The following is a 14,524-nucleotide window of genomic DNA, read 5'->3' as shown; positions in this document are numbered from 1 at the left end:
AGCAATTTATGGCACTTTTTTTTTTGGTGGTGCCAGGAATTGGACCCAGTTCTGCATTTCTCTTTTAATGAACAGATATCATCCTGTAGAACCATATATGTCTCAAAGCAACAGTTTGAGCCACTCCTGTCTAATAGCTTTCTTACAATTCAAAGTCAGAGTTTCTCATTCGGATGAATTTTAAGATATTTAAGCCAAATCTCAAGATATTCCTATAAGAGGATAAATCATACTCCTGAAGTCCATAGAATTTCATAGCAGAATGAATTTTCTGATGTGCAAAGCAAGAATCTGAAAAAAGCTTGTCTTTCCTATATTTCTAAGTGTTTTCAAGGAATGTATATTATCTGAAATTTGTTACTTTGTGCCATACCAGTATACATTAATGTTCATTTAAATAATTCAGAAGCTTAAAGCCCTTTCCATATTCCTTATATTCAGAACATTTCTCACTAGTATAAATTTTCTGATACCGAAGGCTTTTGTTTATTCCCTAGTCCTAAGATTTCATAAACATGCACACAAACATTATCTCTTCCATTGTAAAGCATCAGCATTATTAACTGTCTCATTAGAGTAAATTGTCCATATAGAGGCTTTCCTACTTTCATATTCATAGGACTTGTCACTTACTATGACTTCTCTCATGTTGAACAAGGTTTAAATTATGAGTAAAGTCTCCCCAAATTCTTTACACTGGTAAGGTTTCTCATCAGTATGAAATCTTTGGGGAATATGATGCTGACACCCACCACCACAAGTCATCCCACATTCCTTACATTCACAGGCTCTCCCACCAGTATGGACTCTCGTGTTTAACAAGATTTGATCCCCAGCTAAAGGTCTTTCCACATTCCTTACATTCAAAGGGTTTCTCATCAGCATGGATTTTCTGGTGCTGAGTAGGTGACAGCCACGACTAAAGGCCTTCCCACAGTCTCTACATTCATAGGCTTCTTGCCAGTATAGATTCTCTCATGTTGAATCAGACTTGAGCCACAATTAAAGGTCTCCCCACATTCCTTACATTCTTATGTCTTCTCGCCTGTATGAAATATCTGATGCTGAGTAAGCTGATAGCCCCAACAAAAAGTTTTTCCACATACTTTTCATCCATAAGGTTTCTTACCTATATGGATTTTGTAATGCTGAGTAAGTTGATAGCCACGAATAAAGGCTTTCCCACACTCCTTACATTTCTAAGTTTTCTCACCTGTTTGAATTATCTCATGTTTTGCAAGGCTTGAACTCCAAAAAAAAGAAAAAGCAAGCCCTCCCACATTCTTTACATTTGTAAGATTTCTTGCCAGTGTGAATTTTCTGATGCCGAGTAAGGTGATAGCCACGACTAAATGCCTTCCCACAGTCTCTACATTCATAGGCCTTCTCACCAGTATGGATTCTCTCATGTTTAATAAGACTTGATCCCCAGGGGCTGGAGAGATAGCACAGCGGGTAGGGCGTTTGCCTTGCACGCGGCCGACCCGGGTTCAGATCCCAGCATCCCATATGGTCCCCTGAGCATGGCCAGAGGTAATTCCTGAGTGCAGAGCCAGAAGTAACCCCTGTGCATTGCCAGGTGTGACCCAAAAAGCAAAAAAAAAAAAAAAAAAAAAAAAAAAAAAAAAAAAAAAAGACTTGATCCCCAACTAATGGTCTTCCCACATTCCTTACATTCATAGGGTTTATCACCAATATGAAATCTCTGGTGCACAGTGAGTTGATAGGCACGAAAAAGAATTTTCCACCGTCCATACATTCAAACTATCTTTCAACCATATGAGTCCTCTCATGTGGAACAAGTTTTAAGCCATGACTATAAGCCTTCCCACATTCCTTACAGACATAAGGTTTCTCTCTACTATGAATTCTTTGATGTACTTTAAGAGATTTTCTTTTTCTGTAAGTGGGTATTTTTTCATAGTGGATTTGACTGAAGTATCCCTCTTGAGGACCTTATAGTTCCTCAAATTTGCTTTTGTATTTCCAGTTATTTTTGAAAATGGATGCCTTAAGGTCACAGGTTTTACTTCTTTCCTTATCTCCCATTGAAAAAAACTTATTTCAAAAATGTCCTTTTCTGAAAATGTACTTTTTCTTTCATAAGTTCACTTCAAAACCAAAAGAAAACAAGAAAAATAAGAAAAGCATACAGTATATAAGAATAAGCTTTCTCCTGCCTTATGAGCAGAGGGTGAAGGAAGCTGGGATACAGAAGGGATCACTAAGTTAATGATGGAAGAATTGCTTGGGATGGGAGATGTGTGCTGAAAGTAGATAAAGGACCAAACATGAGAACCTCTCAATATCTGTATTGCAAACCATAATGCTCCAAAGTAGAGAGAGATAGAGAGTAAGAAGGTAATTGTCTGCCATAGAGGCAGGAGATGGGGTGGGGTAGGAGGGGAGAAATACTGGGGACATTGATGATGGAAAATGTACACTGGTGGAGGGATCGGTGTTCATTCACACATAAGAATGAACTGGCTGAAAAACCCAGGTTTGCAGGACTAGTGACTCCAGGCTTCACGGAGTCAGGAATGGGTGACTTTCCCCCATCTCCCCACTCTTCTGGTTCCCTGGCAGTCACACCCACGAGCTGTCTCTGGGCACCATTTTTTTTAAATTTATTTTATTGAATCACCATGTGGAAAGTTACAAAGTTGTCAGGCTTATGTCTCAGTTATACAATGCTCAAACACCCTACCCTTCACCAGTGCCCATATTCTACCACCAAAAACCCCAGTATACCTCCCACCCCCCCACCCCCACTCCCACCTGCATAACTGATAAATTTCACTTCATTTTCTCTTTATTTTGATTACATTCCATATTTCAATACAAAACTCACTATTGTTGTTGGAGTTCCCCCCCCAAAAAAAAAACAGCCCTACTGACAAGGAAGCATTTGATAATTAGTTTTCCATTGCTGAGAATGGAGAGATATGAATGGAGAGATATGAAGTCACACAGCCACGGTAGCGGTCTGGGCACCATTTAAGTGCATTAACGGGCATGATTCAGAGATTCACAAATGAATCTCAAAAGAGAGTAGGATGCTGCAGAGATGCCTCAGCCCCAAAATATTTAAAAAATTTTAGAATTCCAGGAGCACTCGGCCACTTTGGAGGCCACATGACATCTCATGCTATTCATAACAAGCAATACAAAATAAATCATTTAGCATCTGCCTATGGGGAAGGCTTGGGTGGTGGTAGGAAAGTTCTAAATAATTTTCGAATTTGGTGGTGGGAAGGTGTAATGGTGTTGAAATTGGTGTTGAAATGTTGAATGTAAACAATTATTGTGAACAACTTCGTGAAAATAAAATTTAAAAATTAAAAAAAAAACTAATGTGGAACTCATGCCTGCTTCAGTCAGCTTATTCAGTGGCTGAACAAATAGCAGTACTCCTATTTATTTTTTAAAAATTGCATAATTTTAGGAGCTGGAGCAATAGTACAGTGGGTAAGGCGTTTGCCTTGCATGCAGCCGACCCGGGTTCAATTCCCAGCATCCCATATGGTCCCCCGAGCACCGCCAGGGGTAATTCCTGAGTGCAGAGCCAGGAGTAACCCCTGTGCATAGCCGGGTGTGACCCAAAAAGCAAAAAAAATAAAATAAAATAAAAATTACATAATTTTATAAAAATTATAAACTTCCCACACAGAACTTTTTCCTGAGTATTTGGTGTTGGGCTAGAAAATAGGTAAAAATACTGCAGAAGACATAGTCACAGGCCAGAGCAATAGCACAGCAGGTAGGGCATTTGCTTTGTACACAGCTGACCTGGGTTTGATCCCCAGCATCCCATACGGTCCCATCCAAGCACCACCAGGAGTAATTCCTGAGTGCAGAGCCAGAGTAACCCCTGAGCATTGCTGGATATGACGCAAACTGTCATCCCATTGCTCATCGATTTGTTTGAGTGGGCACCAGTAACGTCTCTCATTGAGAGACTTATTGTTACTGTTTTTGGCATATCCAATACGCAACGGGTAGCTTGCCAGGCTCTGCGTGTGGGCACGATACTCTTGGTAGCTTGCTGGGCTCTCTGAGAGGGGGCAGAGGAATCGAACACGGGTCGGCCAAAAAAAGAAGACATAGTCACTAAGTTCCTAAGTTAAGTTTCAAAGTTCTCTTGAGAATTTAAACAAGAAATGAAACAAAACCAACTAACATTATAATGTAATCTCCAATCATGTAACACAGTCTTGCAGAGAAGAGGATAATTATCTGTTTCCATTTACCCCCAAAATTTCTGGAACAAATGAGAAAAACTACTTATAATCACCTGCTCCCCCTCCCCCCAAAAGAAGACAGAGAACAAATGATATAGGTATCAGAATCAACAAAGTTGGTTAACAACTATATGCTATAGGATCTGAAAGAAAAGATGGATAGTGAACAGATGGGAACTTTCAGAAGTTCAAATGAAAACTTTAAATGGAACCAAATTTCCTACAAGAAAACTAACTCAGGCATAAGAGAAAAGGAAAAAAAATTTTAAGTCATACCTGTGCACCATATCAATCTCAAACAATTCAACTGGGGGCAAGAAATACTTAAAGAAATACTCAGCAATGGCTGAAAATTTCTCAAAGCTATACTGATACAAATATACTGAGCACACTACAAGCAAAATACATACAAAGAAAAGCAATGGGGCAACAATATAATGAAACAGTTGAAAACCAAAAATAAAAAATAGTAAAAGCAGTCCGAGGAGGGGGACAAACAGTTCTGGAGAAACTAAAGAATGAATTTTTTTTTTGCTTTTTGGGTCACACCTGGCAATGCACAGGGGTTACTCCTGGCTCTGCACTCAGGAATTACCCCTGGCTGTGCTCAGGGGACCATATGGGATGCTGGGATTTGAACCCGGGTCGACCTCGTGCAAGGCAAACGCCCTACCCACTGTGCTATCTCTCCAGCCCCAAGAATGAAAATTAACTTTACATCAGTAACAACGGAAGTTACAACACAATGAAATGATCATTATGGCCTAAAAAGTTTTCAATGCAGATTATGTGTATATGTATTCTTCAAAATAAAGATGAGAGATTTCCAGCCCCAACAATGAAGAAAATATATAGACTTCACTGTCATACTACAAACACCTATAAGATCATAAAATTAGATCTAGACACATGGCTGAAAATATCTCAGAGAAGAGAAACTTGTTTGGAAAACTTTTTATTTATCCTGTCTGCCAGGCAGAAATCTCCAGAGTAGAGTACTGATGTCCAAACAGTGTAAGGAGGATGTCAGTATAAAAAGGTTGTTACATGCTAGGAGTCAAAATATATGCATACAGCCAGGGAGGTGGGTTAAAGGGCTGGAGTAAATTATTTGCATCAGGAACTCCGGGTTCAGCCAGAGCAATAGTACAATGTGTAGGGTATTTGCCTTGCTTGCAGCTGACCCAGAGTTGATCCCCACCACCCTGTATGATTCCCTGAGTACCACTGGTGTGGTCCCAAAACCAAAACCAAAATCAAGCCAAGAAAACACCCAGGCTTATTCCCTAATACTATTATAAACTCCCAAAGCATCAAGCCCCCAAGCACCATCAATAACTAATACCGCCACTACTACCAAAAGTCAGCAGGAGGCTGGAGAGATAGTACAGCAAGTTAGGAACTTGCCTTGCACATAAAAGACCTAGGTTTGATTCCCCAAGCACTGCCAGAAGTGATCCCTGAGCTTTGAGTAAGTCGAAAGTAAGCTTTGAGTACCATCAGGTGTGACCGAAGAACATAAACAAAAGAAACTGGGTGAGGACAAATATCAATGTGTAAGTGATCTGGCATGGGTTGTCATCACTCAAGCAAGATGAGAAGAGTGAACATAATCAAGATAATGGCAATGGGAGAATTAGTTACACATATTCAGAGTGAATGGGGCCAGGGGTGTAGCTCACTGGTAAAGCACTTGTCTTGTATGTCTGAAGTCCAGGGTTGATCCCTAGCACCCAAGAACTGAGTCAAGTATAGCCCTTGAGCACCACCAAGTGTAGCCCCAAAGCAAACAAAACAACAAACAAAAATAAAGGCTGAGCAAGTAAGTGAATATATTAAGGAAAATGAAAGGGTTTTTCAGTAAGATAAGAAGTTAGAGCTATGTGAAGTGAACAAGCTGAAACAAAATCTTTTTTTTTAATTTATTTTATTGAATCACCATGTGGAAAGTTACAAAGTTCTCAGGCTTATGTCTCAGTTATACAATGCTCAAACACCTGTCCTTTCACCAGTGCCCATATTCCACCAACAAAAAAAAAAAAGTATACCTCCCACCCCCTAGGCCCCCAGCCCCCCTCGCATAACTGATAAATTTCACTTCCTTTTCTCTTTACCTTGATTACATATTCCATATTTCAACACAAAACTCACTATTGTTGTTAGAATTTCAACACAGAACTCACTATTCTTGTTGGAGTTTATCCCCCAAGAATACGGCCCTACTGACAAGGAAACATTTGATAATTAGTTTCCACTGATGAGAATGAAGAGATAGGATTTTAGGATTTCTGTATTTTAGTAATTAAATCCAGGGAGATTTAAGTTGGAAATTGCATCATTTCCCTTCCTGGGGCAGCATGGAGCAAAAGCTTAGTTCACCAGCCCTGGCCCGAGACTGCCCAAGTGTCCCGCTGTGAAACAAAATCTTTGAAGGCAACTGTGAACTTAAAACCTGGTATCCTGGTTTTAGTTCCTAAATACCTTTCTCTACTACAAGGAACCAAGGCATTTTGAAGAAATGGTGATTTCAGGACAGGAGCAAGGAAAATACAAAGATGAGCTGAGGGTCAAAAACGTAGTACAGCAGGCAAGGCGTTTGCCTTGCACTTGCCAACCAGCTCTAGCATTCCATATGGTCCCCTGAGCATGGCCAGGAGTAATTCCTGAAATTCCTGAGTGCAGAGCTAGGAGTAATCCCTGAGCAATGCTGGGTGTGACACAAAAAAAACAAACAAAAGATGAGCCAAAACACTGCCGAGTCAGCATCACCCTTACTGTATGAATGCCCCTGCATTGAAGCAAGGTCCTGTGGCTGCTCAACTAGTTCCCTGAAAAAACAATTCCCTGAGATAAGCCCACAATAACGATGAACTCAGATATGTAAAAAGATTTGCCTGGTTAGTGTTGGATATCATTGGTTTGTCCTTTCCCCCTTGCCACTAGGAGCTTAGGTTTATCAGTCACACCCATCAAAGTCACTCCCATTCCTTTGTTTATCTGTAACCATTTCTACCAGTTTATCTGCTCTTCCCTTAATCTGACTCTGCTAATTTGTAAGGTCAGAACTTCCTAGGACACTGAATATTATAACATTGCCTTTCTCTCCTCTTTATGCCTTTTGAATAATTTACTTTAAAGCTATGTCTTTTTTGTATAGACACAAGAAGACAATATTATGTTTTTGTAACTTGGGACTTAATTGGCCTCGAATATTATTCCCTCCCGGGCATCTGCTTTCTCCACTTAAGCCTCAGTTGCCCTCAGTTCCTAGCACCCCAAAAGCAGGGTCCCGACAAGGGACAGGAAGGATCCAGGGCAAGCGGTGAGTTATGTGCTACCCTGGCATTGAGATGGGCCTGGCCAAAGTGCCTAATTCTTAACTATAAGTTAAGAGCTTGATCATAGACAAATGCTGTCATGATCCAAAAGTAATGATGAGACTAGGACCCTGCTAGGGATAGGAAAGACTGTTCTGGCCTGAGCACTGTAGTCTGAGATTGAGATGGCCCCAGGAGAGCAATTCTATAAGCTTTAATGCATCTCTTATTGTGTCCATACAAAATGATTAATATTATGAATTCTTATATGTTTGCTGGCTGAGGAGAAGAGAAACACATTCATAGGACTCTGCCCTGGGGTAGATCCTCCTGCTGAAAGAGAATTAAGTCCTAGGAGAAGCACCCCCTGAGGGAAAGGAACCTTACCCTACTGCTGACCACACCTATGTGTATGCCCCAACCCCCTCATGCGGTGGAGATTTAACTAGGCTGTAAGAGTGGGTTGGGGGCCAGATCCACAGATCGAGAGAGACCGAGAGCCGGGAGAGAGGCAGGGAGAGAGAATGAAATAAACCGATCGAGCAACCAGTTTGGCCTTCTCCCTTCCATCGCCTGCCCTTGACCGACGGCACACACAGCAGTTCCGGGGTACCGAACGTGGGCGGGGAGACAGAGCCGCCCAGAGAGCCCGCAAGTGCGCGCGTCCCCTCGGCAAGCTTTAGTTTTTTACACAGTTAGATTAAGATAGTTAAGCATATAATCAATGAATGTTGTTCTCTTCCTAATGATTGTAGAACTAAAGTAATAAATAATCAATCATGAAGGACAGTTGGGACTCTCAGTCCACAAGGCTGCTAGACAGCACATTCTCCCCAGCTTTTTCTCTTTTTATGTTTTTTGTTTTGGAGCACACCTGATGGTGCTTACTCTTGGCTCTGTGCTCAGGGATCATTTCTGGCAGGCTTGGGGACCCTATGTGGTGCCAGAAATCAAACTCAGATCAACCATGTGCAAGGCAAGTGCCTTACCTACTCCACCATGATTCCAGCCTTTTTCTCTTATTTCTGTCTCACTTTCTTAACCCTCTGTGGTGCCTCTGCTTCGACCCTGATCACCAGGGCTGGTCCCTGGCCGTTATGAAACAAATTCTTCATATTGCATATCCACTTCAGTCATCAAGGAGAAGTCAAATGCACAAAAGTCTAAGTGGGAGATGTGAAGTTCACTGAGGAAGGGGAAAAAATTCAAGCATACAATGAACCTGGTTGTTGTTTTATTTTTTTCTTTAATTGAATCACCATAAAATACAATTACAAAGCTATTCATGATCAGGCTTTATACAACATTTCAACATTCATTCCTCACCAGTGTACATTTTCCACTACCAATATCCTCAGTTTCCCTCTTGCGACCCTACCCGCACCCCCATAACCCATTTCTTTTCTTTCTTTTTTTCTCTTTTTTGCTTTTTTTTTTTTTGATATCTAATAGCCTAGTTCTCCCTCTTGGAGATCCTGACATCTACCAAGTGTCTATTGCCCACTCAGGAGAGGCTGGCAAGCTCCCTATGGCATTCATATTCCAAATACAGTAACAAATATATACATACCTCTTGGAGAGCCTGGCAGGCTACCGAGAGTATCCTGCCCACACGGCAGAGCCTGGCAAGCTATCCGTGACGTATTCAATATGCCAAGAACAGTAATGATAGGTCTCATTCCCTTAGCCTTGAAAGATTTATTTATTCGTTGGGAAAGATGAGTAAGGAGAGGCTGCTAAAATCTCAGGGCTGAGTGTAATAGAGACATTACTGGTGCCTGCTCGAGTAAATCGATGAACGGGATGACAGTGACACAATGATACAGCTTAATTTTTGAGTCACACCCAGCAATGCTCAGTGGTTATTCCTGGGCTCTGCACTCAGGAATTACTACTGGCGGTGCGGGACCATATGGGATGCTGAGAGTTGAACCCAGGTCAGCCGTGTGCAAGGCAAACACCCTACCCGCTGTACTATCGCTCCAGCCCCATGAACCCGTTTCTAATCCAACCTATATCATAATGTTCCTCTGAGAATAGGAGAAGCAAAGCACCTTGTTTCTTCAAAGGTAGCCCTATAATTCTCCATGTTCAAGAAAGCTGATACTGCAGAGAACAAAGTCTAAGTTACTTCAGGCAGATGACCTTACCCAGTGAGACTACATTTCTGTAGTTTTCCAGCTTCACATCCACATACAAGTTCTTTTGAGCTGGCTCAAGGCAGTCCCACTCCTCCTGGGAAAAGTCAATGGCCACATCACAGAAAGCAATTAGGTCCTGAAACCAAAACACACATGGCACTTGTGAAGATACAAAAAGAATTTGGGATACTACAGGGGGTAAGTCACTTGCCTTACATGTGGCTGATCCAGATTCAATCCCTAGTTCCCTAAGCACTGTTAGGAGTAATTCCTAAGTGCAGAGCCAGAAATAAGCCATGAGTACAACTTCATATGGGATTAACACCCTATCCCCCAATCAAAACAAAGAATCTAAATCAACGACCTGTTAGTATTAACGTCTCTCACCATCTCCTTCCTTGTTCAACATTACTTATCAGTTATCATATAAGACAGAGCTATCACTCCGGACCTGTACTTGCTGGCCAACAGCAAGACGAATTTACCTCTTATGAAATCTTAGGGAATCCTCGGGGAGGGGAAAAAAACTCACTGGCCTATGTAATCCTAAAGGCCTTGCAAAACATGCCATCACACATAAACAGAAGCTGACAACCAGCAGTCCCAATTTTCTTACTTCTCTGATCTATGAAGAAGCTCCAAGTCTTCCTGTGTGATCCTGTGACTAGCCCATCACACTCCATACTTAGCATGGGAATGAGAAATTCTGGTAAGAGCAATGCAGCCCTGGTGGAACAAAGGGAGGTGCTAACGAATCATACAAGCCAAGATTGTGTGCCAGGGAACTGTAAGAGCAGAACACCAAAGCTCCTGCAGAGAAGGCAAATTACTGCAACTGTCCTCCGACCATTCAGCTATTTAAGGGCAGTCTCCTGACTTGCTCTTTTTGGGGAGAGGGGGTCATTTGCAGTAGTGCTCAGGATTTACTCCTGATTATATGCTCATGGCACCGTATATAGTACTGGGGATTGGACAGGATAAAGCACCTTTATCCTGTGCTACCTCTCTGGCTTTTTGATTGGCTTCTTTTCCAGCTACCTGCACTCAGCATCTGAGCCTGAAAATGAGAAACCATTGCCTGTCAAATGTTGCTGTCTTCATCCCCCCCACATTCCCCCCTCCTTTCACCCGGCACCCCCATGAAATCTGTATGTGGTTTTGATAGATAAAATTAGGAACTAGCTTACTATATTCTTCTTTGAGTTACATTTTAATAGGAGCTCCATATTTTCTTCAAAAGCCTCTTTCTTCACTACTCTATCACTGCTCTTGATAGCAGACTGAACATATAGGAATTTTTTAATAATGCAGTCAATAAACTGAGTGGCTCTTGGAAGCATACAGGGCTATTTGGCACCATCCTGTACTGGACAGGAGAAACTGAGAAGTAGGTTCAGGGATGGGATTCTGTTAGGTAGAAAGTTTAAAGAAAATGAAGAATTTGGCGCATATGCTGCCTGATCCCATGTGCTGCTTGCGCCCACGTGGCCGAGCACACGCGTCACCCACATCTCCCCTCTTGAGATGTGTACTTTCATGCTTTTATACTTTTGTATCTAAAGTTCAGTTATGTGTAGGGGCTTCCTCCACCCTTGGAGAAGCCCACATTCTCTCTTGAACGTGTTACTCTTACTTCTCTCTCTCTTTCTTATCCCTTCTTCCTATCCTCAAAAGCCCTGAAATAAAATGTTTACTTCAAAAAAATAAAAAAATAATAAAGATAATGGGGGCTGGAGCAATAGCACAGCGGGTAGGGCATTCGCCTTGCACGCGACTGACCTGAATTCGATTCCCAGCATCCCATATGGTCCCCTGAGCACTGCCAGGAGTAATTCCTGAGTGCAGAGCCAGGACTGATCCCTGTGCGTTGCCAGGTGTGACCCAAAAAGCAAAATAAAATAAAATAAAATAAAAAATGAAGAATTCAAGTAAACGAAATATCACAGTATTTAACTGAGATATAGCAACTTACGTCAGTCATGGTTCTAGAATCACAGAAGTAATTAATATGCCATAGAGTTCCTCTACTGGAATGCATAAAAATCTAGAAAAGTCAGACCTGGGGAGGGAAAAAAGAAGTTTTAGACCCATTGTGCCAAAGTGATCCTGTCCTGACATTAAAGCTAACATAAGTTTTACTCTTCTTTCCTGATTCTTTCCTACATCCCACACATTTATGAAATTTAACACATTTAGTTTAAACTCTGATGACAGGGACTTCAGCAATAATACAGAGGATAAGGCGCTTGTCTTGCATAAGGCCAACTTGGGATTTGATTCTTAGCAATCCATATGGTCCCTGAACCTGCCAGGAGTGAACCCTGAGCACTATCAGGTTTTCCCCCACCTCCCCCACCAAAAAAAAAAAACTGATGACAAACCCCAAGAACCTTGAGCAAGGTGCCTGAAGTTGTCTGCTTGTAGGACTACTGCCTTACAATTAAGAATACTCAATTCCACTTAAATCACATACTACAGTTTCTATTGCCACTTCTCAGGGATGAAAGGGGACCATGTGTTTTCTGGGTTTAATTTATATATATATATATGTTATATATATGTGTGTATATATGTCATATATATATATATATATACATATATCACAGTGAGATAAAGTTACAAAGTTGTCCAAGATTGGGTTTCAGTCCTAAAATGTTCCAACACCTGTTCCTTCACCGGTGTACATTTGCCACCACCAATGTCCCCAATTTCCCTCTTTCCACCCCCAACCACTTTTGTTCTCTCTCTCTCTCTCTCTCCCTCTCCCTCTCTCTCTCCCTTTCCCTCCCTTAGTCATTATCCCCTTTGTCCCCTCCCCCCTTAGTCATTATAGTTTTCAGTACAGATACCCTAAGGTTATCATGTGTACCCCTTTACCTACTTTAGCATTCAATTCTTGTCCAGAGCAATCATTTCCAACTGGCATTGTCATAATGGTCCCTTCTCTATCCTAACTGCCCTCTCCCTCTTCACCCCACTGTGACAAGCTTCCATCCTTGGGCCAGTCCTCCTAGCTCTCATTCCAGTTGTCCACTGGTAATAGTCTCATACAATGTTTTATATATCCCACAAATGAGTGAAGCTGGAACTTTCCTCAAGCCTGAGAAAAAGCCATAGGAGCAAAGAAGCTGTACAAAGAACACCTCAGGCAATAGCCTGAGTCCACAAAACTAACTTAATGCTCTCAAAACTGATTCCCGCCCAGCCTGGAGCCAGAGCACGAAGGGGAGGGCGCTTATCTTGCACACGACCAACCTGGGTTTGCTGCTCCTCAATCCACTGCCCACCACCCCCACCCCCCACTAACCCTTTCAGGAGTGATCCTGAGCACAGATCCAGGAGTAAGTTCCGAGCACTGCTAGGTGTGACCCAAAACAAAACGAAAGAGCAAGAGAGCGCGAGAGTGAGCGTTGGTGTCCAACGGAAACAAACGCAGGGCAGCGAAGCGACCAACGGCGTGCTGGTGAGGGGGTACAGAAAAACTCAAAGCATGTACCTCAGGACACCCCAATATAACGCCCTCAGGGCCGTCGCGGCCAGACAGAGCATGAGAGGCTGAACTCTGTCGTTGCGTCGCCGTGACAGCAATTCTCGGGGACACGCGTCTGAAACACGTCCCGGCTAGGAACCCCCCCCCCCAGATCCCTAGTTCTCGCCCCGCCATCAGGAGTCTTCCAGAAACTTCCCCCGGGCAAACCTCGTACCTCAAAGCTACCCCTGCGCTCGAGGGCTGAGCCCCGAGGGAGGAAAGCCGGGACACAGCGTCCGGCGGAGCCCAAGGCCACGGCCCCGTCAGCCCGTCCCGGGCTCAGCCCCGTCGCTGTCACGCCGCCGGTCAGCGTCCTCGGCGGCCGCCCCGCGAGCCCGGCTCGCGCCCTCAGCCGCTCCGGACCCGCCGGGGGCCTCCCACCCTCCGCCACCACTCAACCTCCTCTCGTGACCGACGGGTCGCACAGAGCCCCAGAACCTGGAGACGCCAGAAGGGGACTCCGAGACTGCAGGGAGTTTGGGTCCCGGGGCAGCTGAGAAACTTAACATATTTCCTCAGAAGCCGGGAGAACAGACTTTGAAAATGCTCGCGAGAGGCAAACCCGGAGCGAGAAGAGACCTGGGCCCGGAGACTCCTGGGAAATGTAGTCCACGGCCGCTGAGGTCCGGAAAGCCGGGCGCGGGGCGCGGGGCGGTGGGGGGGCGGGGAGCTGCGGGGATACTCCCAGTATGCCACGCGGCTACGGCTCCGCCTCGCCAGAGCGCCCTTTGCGATGCCCAACTGTGAACGCTAGACTTGGCTGGAAGGACTTGGTCCCCAGTTGGGGCGAACCTACAGGCCCGGTTGTCTTGGGTGGAACTGAGGGTGAATGAAAAGATTCTCAGCAAAGGCTGAGGAACTCATCCTGGGGTTCAGAGTGGGAGGAAATGGGGATGGAAGGTGACAGATTGACACAGATTGAGTGGTAGAGGACAGCCTTCTCACACACATACACACACACACACACACACATCACACACACACATCACACACACACACACACACACACACACACACACACACACACACACACACCAGACATAATCCTAGGTAGAGTTCCTTGGAATGATCCCAACAAACCGGACCAGGAGTTTAGTTGGGTATGACAGAGTCTAACAGTTGGTCAGATGGGCAGGTATTGAATTGGGAGTGAATTTGGGGATTCTGTTTGGTGTCTGGAATACTGTGTTCGTGGTGGTTTTTTGTTTGTATTTTTTGTTTGGGGGCTACAAACAGTAGTGCTCAGGGCCTACTCCTGGCTCTGCCCCCAGGGATCACTCCTGGTGGGGTTTTGGG

The 14,524-nt window shown here is 43.6% G+C and overlaps 1 protein-coding gene and 1 long non-coding RNA gene across 2 annotated transcripts in view; one reads left to right on the top strand and one right to left on the bottom strand.

The window, feature by feature from the left end:
- LYPD5 (LY6/PLAUR domain containing 5) overlaps positions 1-14,524 on the top strand; it is a 38,556-nt gene that overhangs the window by 11,033 nt on the left and 12,999 nt on the right. The gene's annotated exons all lie outside the window — the stretch shown is intronic.
- Positions 9,704-13,526, bottom strand: LOC105943448 (uncharacterized). Its single transcript, XR_008631223.1, has 3 exons — positions 13,404-13,526; positions 11,672-11,758; positions 9,704-9,835 (listed from the first exon to the last, which is right to left on the bottom strand). It is a non-coding gene; the product is annotated as an uncharacterized LOC105943448 (long non-coding RNA).

This window comes from Sorex araneus, chromosome 8 (genome assembly GCF_027595985.1).
Source record: "Sorex araneus isolate mSorAra2 chromosome 8, mSorAra2.pri, whole genome shotgun sequence".
Classification (NCBI taxonomy): Eukaryota; Metazoa; Chordata; class Mammalia; order Eulipotyphla; family Soricidae; genus Sorex; species Sorex araneus.
This window is presented reverse-complemented; position numbering and strand designations above follow the sequence as displayed.